Source organism: Choloepus didactylus, chromosome 14 (assembly GCF_015220235.1).
Source record: "Choloepus didactylus isolate mChoDid1 chromosome 14, mChoDid1.pri, whole genome shotgun sequence".
Lineage (NCBI taxonomy): Eukaryota > Metazoa > Chordata > Mammalia > Pilosa > Megalonychidae > Choloepus > Choloepus didactylus.
In genome coordinates this window covers 56,965,215-56,979,060 of record NC_051320.1, presented here as the reverse complement: position 1 = coordinate 56,979,060, position 13,846 = coordinate 56,965,215, and the positions used below count along the sequence as shown (strand labels likewise).

The 13,846-nt window shown below is 44.6% G+C and overlaps 1 long non-coding RNA gene across 1 annotated transcript in view; it reads right to left on the bottom strand.

The window, feature by feature from the left end:
* LOC119509424 overlaps positions 1-13,486 on the bottom strand; it is a 53,608-nt gene extending 40,122 nt beyond the window's left edge. The window contains exon 1 of the long non-coding RNA XR_005211701.1: positions 13,393-13,486. This is a non-coding gene — a long non-coding RNA (uncharacterized LOC119509424). The remainder of the gene's footprint in view (positions 1-13,392) is intronic.
* Between the last annotated feature and the right edge of the window lie 360 nt (positions 13,487-13,846).

The window sequence follows — 13,846 nt, the reverse complement described above, 5'->3', positions numbered from 1 at the left end:
GCTATGCTGCAGCCACCCTCCGAAAGTGCACTGTCCCCACCTATCCGCTCCACTCGGGTCACAGCAGGTTTCTGACTGTCCCTCTTTCACTTGATTTTCTTCCTTGGGCCTTTGTATTGGCTTCCTGGAAAGAGGTTTTCCCTTTGTCTTCCTGGTAAGTCCCTGCTGAGCTTCTCACGGCCCATCATGCCTTCTTGGGAAGAGTAAGTGGTGACAGAGGAGAGTGACAATTTGAAACTGTGAGACACTTCCCGCAAATCACAGTGAATTGAAGGGAGTCCCAGGCTGGCAAATGGCTGTGAGGCTGTCAGGAGGGAGGATTCCAGTGTGAGGCCGGTGAGAAGTCCAGGTCAGCGTGTGGGCCAAGGGGAGTCGTTTGCATGGCAGGACGTGTGGATGGTGGGCCTGCGGTAACCCTCATGGGGGGTGAGGCCTGGGCACATGTGTTCTGAGGACTGTGCTTTCAGAAGAGAGGGACAGAGAAGAGAAAACTGGGGAAGATACAGTGTGAAGAGTGGAGACTCAGGGCAGAGGCTACACCATCTCTCAGGGGTTATAAAAAGAGCAATTTCAAGTGCAAACCTGAGGGCCCTGACATACAAGTGCCCTGCTTCTGCAAGAATCTACAAAGGGGGAAAGGTGAGAGATGCCTCAGCCTTTGGCAAGGAAAGTAAACAAGGTAAAGTATTTTAAAAGCCAGAAGCCCCAAGAGCCTGTTCTTAGAGAGAAATTGAAAACCTGGGCAAGAGACTCATGAAATGTTTTAACCTTAAGCCAAGCAGTTGAAGTCACACCTGACTGTACCTACCACTCAGTCCAAAAAGGTTTGAGTCCACAATGACCACATGGTTGGAAGAGAGTTTCATACTTTTTAAGTTTGCCTTCTGCGTGTGCTGTGCTCCAGGGCAGATGAGTATGGTGATTGGTGTACACTACAAGGAAAGGAAAGGATCAAGATGATAATACCTTGTTTATATAGCTAACATAATACTCAACAGAGAATGACTGAAAACTTTCTCCCTAAGATCAGGGACAAGACAAGATGTCCATTTTCACCACTGCTATTCCATATTGTACTGCAATTTCTGTCTGGAAAAATTAAGAAAAGGAAATAAAAGTCATCCAGATTGCAAAAAAAAAAGATGTAAAACTATCTCTATTTGCAGATGACATGATCCTCTGTGTAGAAAATCCCAAAGAATTCACAAGAAAACTACTAGTGCTAATAAACGAACTTAACAAAGTGGTGGGGTGCCAGGTCAACATGTGAAAATCAGTTGTGTTTCTATACACCAGCAATGAACAATCCAAAAAGGAAATTTAGAAAATGATCAATTTAAAATAGCATCTAAAAAAATAAAATATCTGGGAATAAATTTAGCCAGTGATATAAAAGTCGTGTACATGGAAAATCATAAAACCTTGCTGAAAGAAATTAAAGAAGACCTAAATAAATGGAAAAATATCTCATGTTTCATGGACTGGAAGATTTAATATTGTTAAGATATCAATACTACTCAAAGTTATAGATTCAATACAATCCCAACCAAAATTCCATGTTTTCAGAAATGAAAAAGCCAATCATCAAATTCAAATGGGGTAGGGCTCCATAACCAAACCATCTTGAAAAAGAAGAACAAAGTTAGAGGACTCACTTCCCAATTTTAAAACTTATTATAAGCCACAGGAGTCAAAACAGTGTGGCATGAGAACAGACATATAGACCAATGGAAAAGAATTGAGAGTTCAGAAATAAAGCCACAAATCTATGGCCAAATGGTTTTCAACAAGGTTGCCGAGTCCACTCAATGGGAAAGAATATTCTCTTCAACAAATGGTGCTGGGAAAACTGGATCTCTACATGCAAATAAAATGAAAGTGGACCACTGTCTCACATCGTATATAAAAATCAACTCAAAATGGATCAATGACCTAAATATAAACGTTAATACTGTAAAACTCTTAGAAGAAAACATAGAGAACTATGTATTAGGCAATAGATTCTTAGACTTGACACCCAAAGCATAAGCAATAAAAGAAAAAATGATAAATGGGACTTCATCAAAATTAAAAACTTTGGGGCATCAAAGGACATTATCAAAGAAGTGAAAAGACAACCAACAGAATGGGATAAAATATTTGGAAATTGTATGTCTGATAAGGGCTTAATATCTAGAATATATAGAGAACTGCTACAGCTTCATAACAAAAAGATAAAAACTCAATTTAAAAATGGGCAAAGCCCTCCCCGCTACGTGGGACCTGACTCCCGGGGGTATAAATCTCCCTGGCAACACAAGATATGACTCCCAGGGATGAATCTGGACCTGGCATCGTGGGATTGAGAACATCGTCTTGACCAAATGGGGGATGTGAAATGAAACGAAATGGAGCTTCAGTGGCTGAGAGATTTCAAATGGAGTTGAGAGGTCACTCTTGTGGACATTCTTACGCACTATATAGAGAACAGATTTTAGGTTTTAATATATTGGAATAACTAGAAGTAAACACCTGAAATTACCAAACTCCAACCCAGTAGCCTTGACTCTTGAAGATGATTGTGTAACAATGTAGCTTACAAGGAGTGACAGTGTGATTGTGAAAACCCTGTGGCTTGCACTCCCTTTATCCAGTGTATAGATGCATGAGTAGAAAAATGGGGACAAAAACTAAATGAAAAATCCAGTGGGATGGGGGGTGGTGATTTGGGTGTTCTATTTTTATTTTTATTCTTTATTCTGATTCTGATTCTTTCTGGTGTAAGGAAAATGTTCAAAAATAGATTGGGGTGATGAATGCACAGCTATAAGATGGTACTGTGAACAGTTGATTGTACACCATGGATGACTGTATGGTATGTGAATATATCTCAATAAAACAGTTTTTAAAAAATGAGCAAAGGACTTGAATAGATATTTCTCCAAAGAAGATATACAAATGACCAATAAGCACATGAAAAGATGCTCAACATCATTAGACACTAGGGAAACGCAAATCAAAACCACAATGAGATAACATCCCATACCCACTAGAATAGCTATTGCTAAAAACTAAAAAAATAAAACAGAAAAGAACAGGTGCTGACAAGGATGCAAAGAAATAGGAACCTTAGTACATTTCAGCAAGAATGTAAAATGGTGCAACTTCTATGGAAAATAATTTGGTTGTTCCTCAGAAAGTTAAAACAAGAATTACTAAGGTAATTCTATTTTTAAAATATTTTAAAGCAGGAACTCAGAGAGGTATTTGTATACCAATAGTCACAGCAGCATTATTCACGATAGACAAAAAAGGTGGAAGAACTCAAATATCCATTAGCTGATGAATGGATAAACACAATAAGATATATACATACAATGGAATATTATTCTGCCATAAAGAGGAATGAAGTTCTGATACATGCAGCAACATGGATGAACCTTATAAACATTATGCTGGTTGAAATAAGCCAGACACAAAAGGGCAAATATCATACGACTTTGTTTTATGAAATACCTAAAATAAGGAAATTCATAGAGACAGAAAGTAGATTACAAGTTACCAGGGACTGGGGGAGAGGGAGCAGACAGGGAGTGGGGGAGAGGGAGCAGACAGGGAATGATGAGTTGTTGCTTAATGAGTACGCAGTTGCTGTCTGGGGTGATGAAAAAGTTTTGGTAATGGATGGTGGTGATAGCACAATATTGCGAATGTAATTAGTATCACTGAATTATACACATGAAAGTGGTTAAAATGGGAAATTTTGTGTTATATATATGTTACCACTATAAATTTTTTTTAAAAAGTAGGTTTAGCTTTTGCAAGAGGAGCAGGCCCATCTAATCTCCCAGATGATTGGAGCAACTAGCCAGACGGAGTCACAATATGAACTCAGAGGCACCTTCTGACTGGGAGCTGCCCTAAGCTGTTCGGTATGACCCACCCAGGCATCTGTGCCCGCTTATTCATGTATTCATTTAATACAAGTTTTTTTGGGCACCTGCTGTGTACACTGGGCACTGCACTAGGGGCTGTGAGTATAATGGTGAATGAAGGCCATAAAGGGTGAGAAGCTCCCGTCACCTCTAATCTAGTGGGAATAATGGGCACATATGCAAGCCAATGTTGTTTGCTATGATGGAAGTGAGCATTGGGGCTAGTAGAGGTGCAGAAAGGGGACCAGGCCCAGATTTGGGGTGTCTGGGGAGCCTTCCTAGCAGAAGTGACCTCTAAGACAGCTGGGGGACCCTTGGAGAATAGCCCTCCCACCGAGGCCCCTCAGAGCTTTTGTCCCAGGAACAGGGTGCAGAACTCTCCTGCAATGCAGAAGGCTGTGACTAGACCAGGAGCTTCACTTACCACACTGGACTTCCAAATACAGGAGGAAACTTAAGGAAACCAAACCTAGAGAGGAGCACTTTCTTCCTTCTGAATTTGACCCAGACAGTCACATTCTTGCACAACCTAAACCTCAAAAGTAATACATGAGCAAATTCTAAGCCCAAAATAGAAGCCAGGCCTGATAGGATCCATTCTCATTCCTTTGTTGCTGACTTTTGTGTTAGATCTTAGCGGAGGGTCAGCATTTTCCAACACCATCTCCTGCCCTTAACTCCTGCTCCGTCCTGCTCACCACCCCACCCCCCAGCTCCTTTAAGGATTTCAAATCTTCCAAGCAGTGTTATTCAATATTTATACAGTTGAGATGCAGTGAGGCTGTTTTCACCTGCAATGAGTAAAGACTGGAGATAATCAGAGCAGCTTTCCCTTGGCTGCTGTTTCCAAGATTTGCCCCTCACCCAGGAGCCCCCAGGAGCCCCCAGGAGCCCTGCCTGGTGAAGGCACACTTCTTAGTGCAGAGTGGGAGAACACCTCTGCCCACATACTTTAATTCTTAAAGTCTGATGATTTTATCCTTATTTTTTATTGTGACTAGTCAACAAAAGCAAGAAGTCAACTTACCCTAAATGGCCAGCCCACCCTCAGAGGGCCGGCACATGTAACAAGAAAGTGGATATGAGTTTGGACTGCTTTTTCTCCCATTGCAAGTTAGAATTCCAGAGGCTAGCTGCCCTTTTCATTCATTCTCTCACACAAGCACACACCTCCATCAGGATGCTAAATAATGAAAATGCCTTTGCACTTGCTGCCGAGACCTTCAAATGAGAAAGGAAGGCCGGTCCAGACATCTGTATTGATTTGCCCCTGGCACAGGGGGTCTACAGGAACAATAAGCCAACTTGCTTGCTACTCAGCTTACCTGCTCAGCCTAGCTATAAGAATGCCACCACCCTGGCCTCCTCCAGACAGAATCCTCCCAGGCCAGCTAGCTGTAGGACAGCATCAGAAACTGGGCCTCCCAGAATGGCAGTGAAGCTTTTTGCCACAGAGTCTTTGTTTTGCCAACATCTTGGAGAAGTAATAATATGGTAGTGCCAAAGGCACAGGTCAGGGTTGGTAAATATAACACACATATATTTACCCTTTCATTCTCTCCATCCCACTCTCGTGACAGACATCACTAATCAATCCTAATGCCTTTTCCTTCTAAAATGATGTACCACCTCGGGAGTCATAGTTACTGACAGAAATCCCTGGGCCACCTGGAAGGTGAAGACAGGAGCGTTGCTGTCTTTATCAGGAAGGTTAAGATGGTCGTTCGTTGACACTTTTATACTTAGGAGTGCACGTGACTTGATTTCTTCTCATGGGGAGAAGAGTTGAGCTGCTGGTTTGTTGGGTGGATCACGGCACGCAAGAGCAGGGATGGCTGAGAAGGAGTTACTTGCAGGCTCAGAAAGGGCCAAAAATCCTGCATTGAGCAATTCTGGGGACAGGAATACAGCACAGACACCTGGTCGCTGGGGCCAAGGATAATCTCTATCTCCCCCAGGGGCTGGAAGCCTGCAGGAAGAGCACAAAGAACCGGCCACCCAGTCTGGAATTCTTTTTGGTGATTCCTGGTGTCCAGGAAGAATGCAGAAGAGAGCAATCCCCACCTTCCCTGGCATTACCTCTTAACCAACTTGCTTTTCAGCTGATCACTCATGGGATGGAGCGCCAAGTAAGTCCAGAAAGTACATCCAAACTCAGGGAACCAGAACAAGGGGAAAGTAGAAACTAGTGCAGCACTGTTAGCCAAGGGCAGGGCGGAGGATTAAGGAGGGCTGGGGCAGGGCGTGTGCAGCGGGCAGCATTGGGTTAGTCGAGTCACAGAGACAGGACCCAGGCACCCAGATACTAGGTTGCAGGCACAGAGCTGGATTCCCAATGGGCAGCCAGAACGTGAGCTTCAAGTCCCAGCCCAGCAGAGGCCCCCCGCCTCTGCCCAAACTGAAAAACTCACACTCAGTGGGAATTGAACCCAAATTTTGCAATCTTAACATCTCAAGAAAGACATTTTAATTTTGGCATTCATAGGTTTTGTGTTTTAAGAGTCAGTATTGTTTTTATTTTGGGTTCTATAATTGGGGGTGGGGGGAGACTACAGAAGAGTCCCTAAAGCAGAGCTTACTACTGGCATATCACAGCACATGGGTGGACTGTTCATGAGCAGGGCCCCCACCTAAGGCTGTGCAGCTGGTGCTCTGCACAAAGGGCCTGGCAGAGGAGGCAGGTGAGGGTTGAAACCCACCCTAAGTCCTTTGCATCAAGCTCAGCTCCTTGGTGCAGGGCTGTGGCTGCAACTCTTTGTTATTCCCTGCTTCTACTAGCTACCAGCTCTGCTAATAGGTTATAGATGAGTGGAGATATGGATCTCTGGCTCCTGGGGAGGTGAGGCAGGCCTGGGGCAGCTGGAACATCCTGGCCAGACCCCTCCCACTGGGAGCAGCCTTGCCTGGTGTCCATGACTCAAAAAATATGTATGTATGTACAGGTCTGAATCCAGCCTGAACCAGGCAGCTAAACCACTCAACAAATATCCATGTCCTGCCTTGGGCGGGGCCGAGAGCACCCGATCAGTCTCCTTACAAGTCTTCTGCTTATGACTCAATCCCCAAGCGTAGAGTTGGATCGGACTCCAGTGCTGATCAAGGAGGCACAGAGGCAGGTGCTTGAGGGAAGCAAGGAGGCAGGTGGCAGCTGGAGAGGAGCATGCTGGGAAAGCTGATACAGCCCAGGGCTTCCAGAGCTGAGGGTCCTGGAAGTTGGTTGCTGGTGGCAGTGTTAGCAGTGCTCCAGCAGCTACACCCTCCCCTACCTAGCAGCCAACCCTGTCGAGGCTGCCTGTCCCAGCCCCACAAGGGGGCATGCCACCAGAGTGACCGAGGGCCCTTCTCTGAAATGCCCCTCACTCAGAAGAGCTCAGTTCTTGCTGGATAGCTGTGAGTTGGTCCAGAGTAGTGTAAGGATGAGGGATATGAGGCCAAATCACTGCTTTTAAATAAAGCTTGGATCTGATAGTAAGAGGTCATCCTGGACAGCTTTATTTGTCTACAAGATTTGGAGTTATGGGCCTGCAGACTTGTTTAGGCAGAAGGAAGTGACATATGCAAATAAGTCACGTGCCTGCACTGTCAAGAACAGCTTTCCCGTGCAGTGCCCCATATCTTTCAGGGCCTGTTTATAAAGAGGTCTGAGTCTTCTCTTGTCTTTTGGCAAGCACCCAGCTTGCCCAGGCATGACTTAGCACGGAAATTGGGTTTGACTTTAAAAATGCTCCTTGTGACTGTAATTCTGCAGCCAAGACTGACTTGGCACTGAATTATTGAACAGGGCGGATATTTGCCCTCCCCAGTCACAGCCTTTCTTCTCCAGATTCTCCTTTGCCTGAGAAGTAATTTTAAATATGCAGCAACGCAAGGCTCTGTGCTCACATGGACTAATGCTGAGCCAGGTTCCAGTTAAGCTTTAACAGCTGCCGTGGCACCCAGAGCACCACGCCTTGCTCCAGGGTCATGAGGATAGAATTGGACAAGTGAACATCTTGATGATCAGTCATCTCCAAGCTATCGAGCTATTGTTCTGAAGGAATCGAACTTAACACATCTAAAACCAAAATTATTCTTTAATCCCCAAACCAGCTTTTTTGTCTGTTTGCTCTATTTTTACTAATGGTACTACCGTTCGCCCACCTGCCAAAGCCCCAATGGCACCTTAGGCCCATGCTTCTTCCTCTCCCTGCAATATGTGACAGTCTCCAAGCTTTGCCAATTGCACCTCTAAAAAATTCCCCAGAGATCTTAAATCACCCCCCAGTCTCACTACTCCTGGCTTGTTGGAAGTGTCAACATCTCTCATCTAGACTCCTAACTAATCCTTCCAGTCGATTTCTCCTTCTCCAATCCTGCAGGAAGAACAATCTAATCATATATTGTCCAGCCTTTGTTGGTTCTTCTTGATTTGAGGATAAAGTCTTAAATCTTTAGCTTGTAGTCAGTGTATTAGTTAAGGTTCTCTAGGGAAACAGAGTCATCAAGAGATACCTAAGCAAAAGCCTTTATAAAAGTGTCTCACGCAACTGTGGGGATGCACAAGTCCAAATTCTGTAGGGCAGGCAGCAAACTGGCAACTCCAGTGAAGGTGTTCGATGAACTCCTCAGGCAGCAAACTGGCAACTCTGATGAACTTCTCAGGAAACACTTCACTGGCTGACCAAACAAGAAGTGAAGGCCCTCTGTCTGTCTCACTTGAATGTCTTCAACTGATTAGATTAAATCCCACTGATTGCATTCTCTCATTATGGAAGACATGCCCTTCATTGGTGTAATTGGTCACAGCTACAGCCAATTGACTGCTGATTTAATAAACCAGCCTTCTGGTTTATTAACCAGCCACAGATGTCCTTGCAGTAATGGTTAGGCCAGTGCTTGCTTGACCAGACACCTGGGTACCATCACCTGGCCAAGTTGACACATGAACCTAACCATCATAGTCAGAGGGATCTCTATTTGAATGAGTTCTACTTCTCGCAATTCTGTGACCATGGACAAGTAACTTAACTTGTAAACCGAGAATAATAACAACACTGAGGATTAAATCAGATGATATTGTAAATAAACTCCATTTCCATGTTCATCTCTGGATTTTATGGTGTATCCTATGCAACTACACACATTCCCTAAACATTTCCTACTGTCTTACATGTTTGTGCCATTGTATATACCATTCCCCTGCCTGGAATGACCTTTATCTCCTTGTCTACTGTACTAGGGTCCTCCAGAGAAACAGAACTGACAGGATATGTGTATGTGTGTGTGCGTGCGTATGTGTAATATTAGGAGATTTATTATAGGAATTGGCTCATGTGACTATGGGGATTGGCAGATTCGCATTCCATGAGGCAGGCTGCAAACTGGAAACTCACTGATGGTGAAGCTGAATTTCCCAGGAAAGCCAAGTTGGAAACTCCAATGAAGGTGATGTTGAATTCCGCAGGAGAGTTGGGATGGCTGAAGTAGAGACAGAAATTCTCCTTCTGACGGGTGAAATCCTCAGTTCTTGCCTTATGGCTTCCAACTGATTGACTGAGGAGACCCCTCATTGCTGAAGGCTGTCTCCTTTGTTGATTGTAGATGTAAGCAGCTGCAGATGCAGTCAACTGACTAATGATTTAAATCCATCTATGAAGTACGTTCACAGTAACAATGCGGCCAGTGGTTGCTTGACCAAACAACTGGACACCATAACCCAGCCAAGTAGACACGTGAAATTAATTGCCACATCCACCTAGTGAATTGCTACTTGTCCCTAAAAGCCCATCTCAAATGTTACCTTCCCTGGGATGGCCCTAATGCTCCCATCCTCACATCTTCGTATCCTTTGTGCACAACCTGTTGCCTTGAAATACCTGTTCTCAAGTGAGGATTCCAAGAGCAGGGGAAATGTGCCTTCAGACAGTTATTCAACAAATAAGCATGTGACATTTATTTTGGGCCAGGCACTGTGCTGTGCACTGCAGACAGAGATGCAATAGCCATCATCTATGTTAATTAGGGCTCTTAGACGCAGATAGCAGCACCTACTCTAACTACTTTAAGCAGAAACAGTTTTATTACAGAAAATTGAGTAGCTCACAGATTCTCTGGTAGGGCCAGGGCCAGGCTTGGTGTCCATCCAGGCAGGAGCCATGAATGTAGGGACTATTCAGACTAAGAAAAAAGACCAGTCATACCAAGGAGCTGTTCTGGTGGAAACACTATTGCCATAGCCTCTTGGTACTGGAGGCTGGACCCTGGAAATTCAACCGTATCTGCCCTTGGAAAAACCAGATGTCACCAGCAAATAGCCAGAAGATCCAATCTTCATTGCTTCCTTCCATTTGAAGTCTCATATAGGTGCATCTGCTTGGTGGAATCTATGTTGCATTCGTGCATCCTAGTTGCAAAGGAGTCTTATGAATACAATTTTTAGTTTTCCAGCCCAAATAGGAAAGCAAGCCATGAAGGGTTTGGAATGAGCATTGAGAGAGACAAACTACAATATCCTTGCTCTTTAAGAGCTCCAGTTGAGGGGAAAAGAGATGCAATAGCCATCATCTATATTAATTAGGATTCTTAGGCACAGACAGAAGCAAACAGACCATTACAGTAATATCAGAGTAGTACGATGGGCTGTGAGAGCCGGAGGAGTGGTCCCCAGGTCAGACTGGAGAAGCCAGGGGAAGAAGTTTGTATGAAAGATAAAGCTTTGTACATCAGGTTTAAAAAGCTTGTATCTTGTCCTGGAGGCACTGGGTAGTCATTGAATAATTTGAAACAGGAGAGTGGCATGGTCATATTTTAATTGGAAAAAGATCCCCCTGGATTGGAGAGGAGCAAGACTAAAAGGAGAAAAGCCAGTTAAGAGACCATTGCAATTCATCTGGGTAGGAGATGATGATGATATCTGAACCAAGGAGAAGGCAGTGAGCTGGAGAAGAGGGACAGAGACGAGAAATGTTTTGGACCTGATGACAGATCAATCTTGGGGCCAGGGGGACTGAGGCTTGTAAATCAGGGACCAAGTCCTGGCTTGGGCGATTGGGTGAACTATGGTGCCCTTCACCAAGATGAGGCCCACAAGGGAAGGTGAGAATTTGTGGGGAAAGATGATGAGTCCAGTATGTGATGTGGGGACTTGGAGGTACAGGTGAGACATCCAGGTGGAGCTGTTAAGTAAGCAATTAGATGATCCAGGTCTGGCACTCAGGAGGGGGCTTTGAACCATATGGTAGCCATCTACTGCTTTCTTCTGACCACCTTCCCTATCCTTTTTGGAAACCATTCAGGCCATGTGGTTGTGAGGAACTAACCCCCTCCCCTTCATGAATGGACATTTAACCCAGGCATGTCCAAGCAGAGCCCACCCTCCCCAGCCAAAGTGACAGGTTCAGGTGTGGACACATGACCCCAACTGGGCTAATCCATGAGAAGCACTCCCAGGCTTTTGCTGGACCTATCCAAGCTGAGATACTCTGATTCCATTGGGGTGGCCAAGCTGATAAAGCAAGGCCTAGAGTGCTCAGGGGACATCTGTCCATCAGCCACCTTCGACTGAATGTCAAGGTGCAGGTCAGGAGGCTAACTGACTAAGGAAGATGGGAAGTGAGTCACCCCAGAAGGATGAACTTTGTCTCTGTACCAGTAGCAAGATTTGCATGGAATAGTGAGTGAGTAAGTGAATAAAGGGTTTAAAATGTGATCAATATGATGTGGTGCTACAACTCTATCACGTCACTTAGAAAAGTCATGCCTTCAGGTAAAGGGAAAAACAACTTATCACAGTGGATTTAATGGATGTATAGAAATTTCAAAACAAGCAGTTTTCAGGGTTCTGGTGGGATTGCACTTGGCATGTTGTATTGTTTTGCACAGCCATTTTCCCTGACTGTTTGAAGACACAGACAAATAATATTAAACACATCACAATACTAAATACTGTACCCAATTGGAACACCAGTGCCTTTCCTTCAAATGGTTGCTGCCATAAAATTAATCACAGGGTAACTGCAGGACTAGTTTCAAAGTCACCGAAGCTTGTTTTCTAGCTGTTGATGCAGCAAGGCAGTGGGTCTGATTAAGTTGCAAAAACAACAAAGGCGGTATAAATTGAACTGCCATTTTAACCAAGTAGGGATCCACGTTATAAAAGGAAATGCAATATGTTTTGCTTAACATTGTGCACAGCAATTAATCCATAACTCTTACATGTGTGCTTCTGAACAGAAATAAAAATCTTGTCATGATTTTCCATTTTGTTCTTTTCTTTGGCTAACAAAGGATACATGAAATCAGGACAGCCATGGGTAATTAATTCACTTGACCTCTCATGTTCTTTCCACTTCTCCACCTATACCAGAAAGCAACATATGCCCTGAGCTTTAATTAAACAAATTGCCCAGAGGGTATTAGCAACAATCTCCTCCTCACATGCTGAGCATCTAAGGGTGCTGCTGGTAGTTGGAATTTGTCTGGGGCTTTTGGGGAATTGAAGGAGAGGAATGCTGAAGGGAAAGGAAAGGAGAAAAAAAAAATGAGCAGGCTTGGTTTCTGCAGTAACAGAATGGTTTGCACCTTCCTCCTTCCTAAGCTGTAATAATAAACAAGCAGGCAAGAAGGCACCAACTCCCCTCTCCCTCACATTTGTCTTTCCCTTTGCCTGCTGCCTTCCAGATCCTGCCCCTCCACACCTCTGGCTGTGCTCTCCGTGGCAATGCCACACCTCCCAGAGTCCCCTGAGCCTGGCAAAGGGAGTGTCTGCAGAAAAGAAGCCAGAGTGTAGTTGGGCTAAATGGAGGCATTTCTTCTATCAGACGGTGGAGAAATTTTGCAAAGCCCACATACACTCACACAGAGACACACATATGCAAGCGTGCAATTTTCTAACCCCATTGGGAGATTCTTGCCAAGGTTTTTCAGCTAGACTCACCACCTTTGCACGCAAGCCAGAGCTACCACAGGATTGATTGTCAGTGCAAGGATTTAGAGAGAGAGAGTACCCAGTGGCAGCAGGCATTTTTGTCAAGCAGATGCCATACCTCCCTCTTCTCCTGTCTCCTTTCTGAACCTCTGCATCTCCCCACCTCTCAGACACCCTTTTTGTTCACACTGACCTCCAGCTATCCCACAGTCCCCTTCCTCTTCCTAGGGAGAAAATAGTGTATATTTTACAGTGGCCTTGCTAAGACAGCAGGCAGAAAGGAGGTAGGGGTGTTTGTGTAAGAAGGGGCCGGAATACCAGCCCGTGATAGAGCAGATGTTCAGTTAACATTTGTGGAATGACTGACATATGGAATAGTATATCTGGATAATTCACGTAGGACTGAAAGAGCATTGTCTGCAATACAGAAAAATCCAGATTGTTCCTTCCCACGCTCCTATCATACCTTATACTCCCACTGACTTCTCTGGACCCCGTCGCCCCAGGAATCATGGCCCTAAAACTGCTGCTTTAACTTGACTAAGCCCCCAAGTGATGAAATAAGCCACATACCTGGAGGAGCGGTAGGGTCACTGTTACAGGAGGAGGCCCAGACCGCTGCCACTCTGAGGTCTGGAGAGCTCCAGAAGATCTCACGGCACATAAGCCACGGCTGCTGGGACTGAAAATTCCCCAAATTGCCTGATCCTTTTCCACCAGACTCAGATTGGAGGCAGCTATTAGTACTAAAATGAATAATAATGCCATCATCTTTGAGCACCTATTATGTGTCAGGCACTTCCATAAATTATCTTATTCAATTATACAATAAGTGCAGTTCTATCACCCCCCACTCCACAGTCAAGCACTCCGAGTTTCAGAAAGAGTAGAGAACTTGTCCAAATAACACCTGGAGCGATGGCAGGAGACAGGATTTGAACCCAAATCTGTCTAGATCCCAACTGCCCACTGTGATACCTCACCAGAAAAGGAGAGCAGCTTCATTTGCATTTGCTTTCAGCCAAGG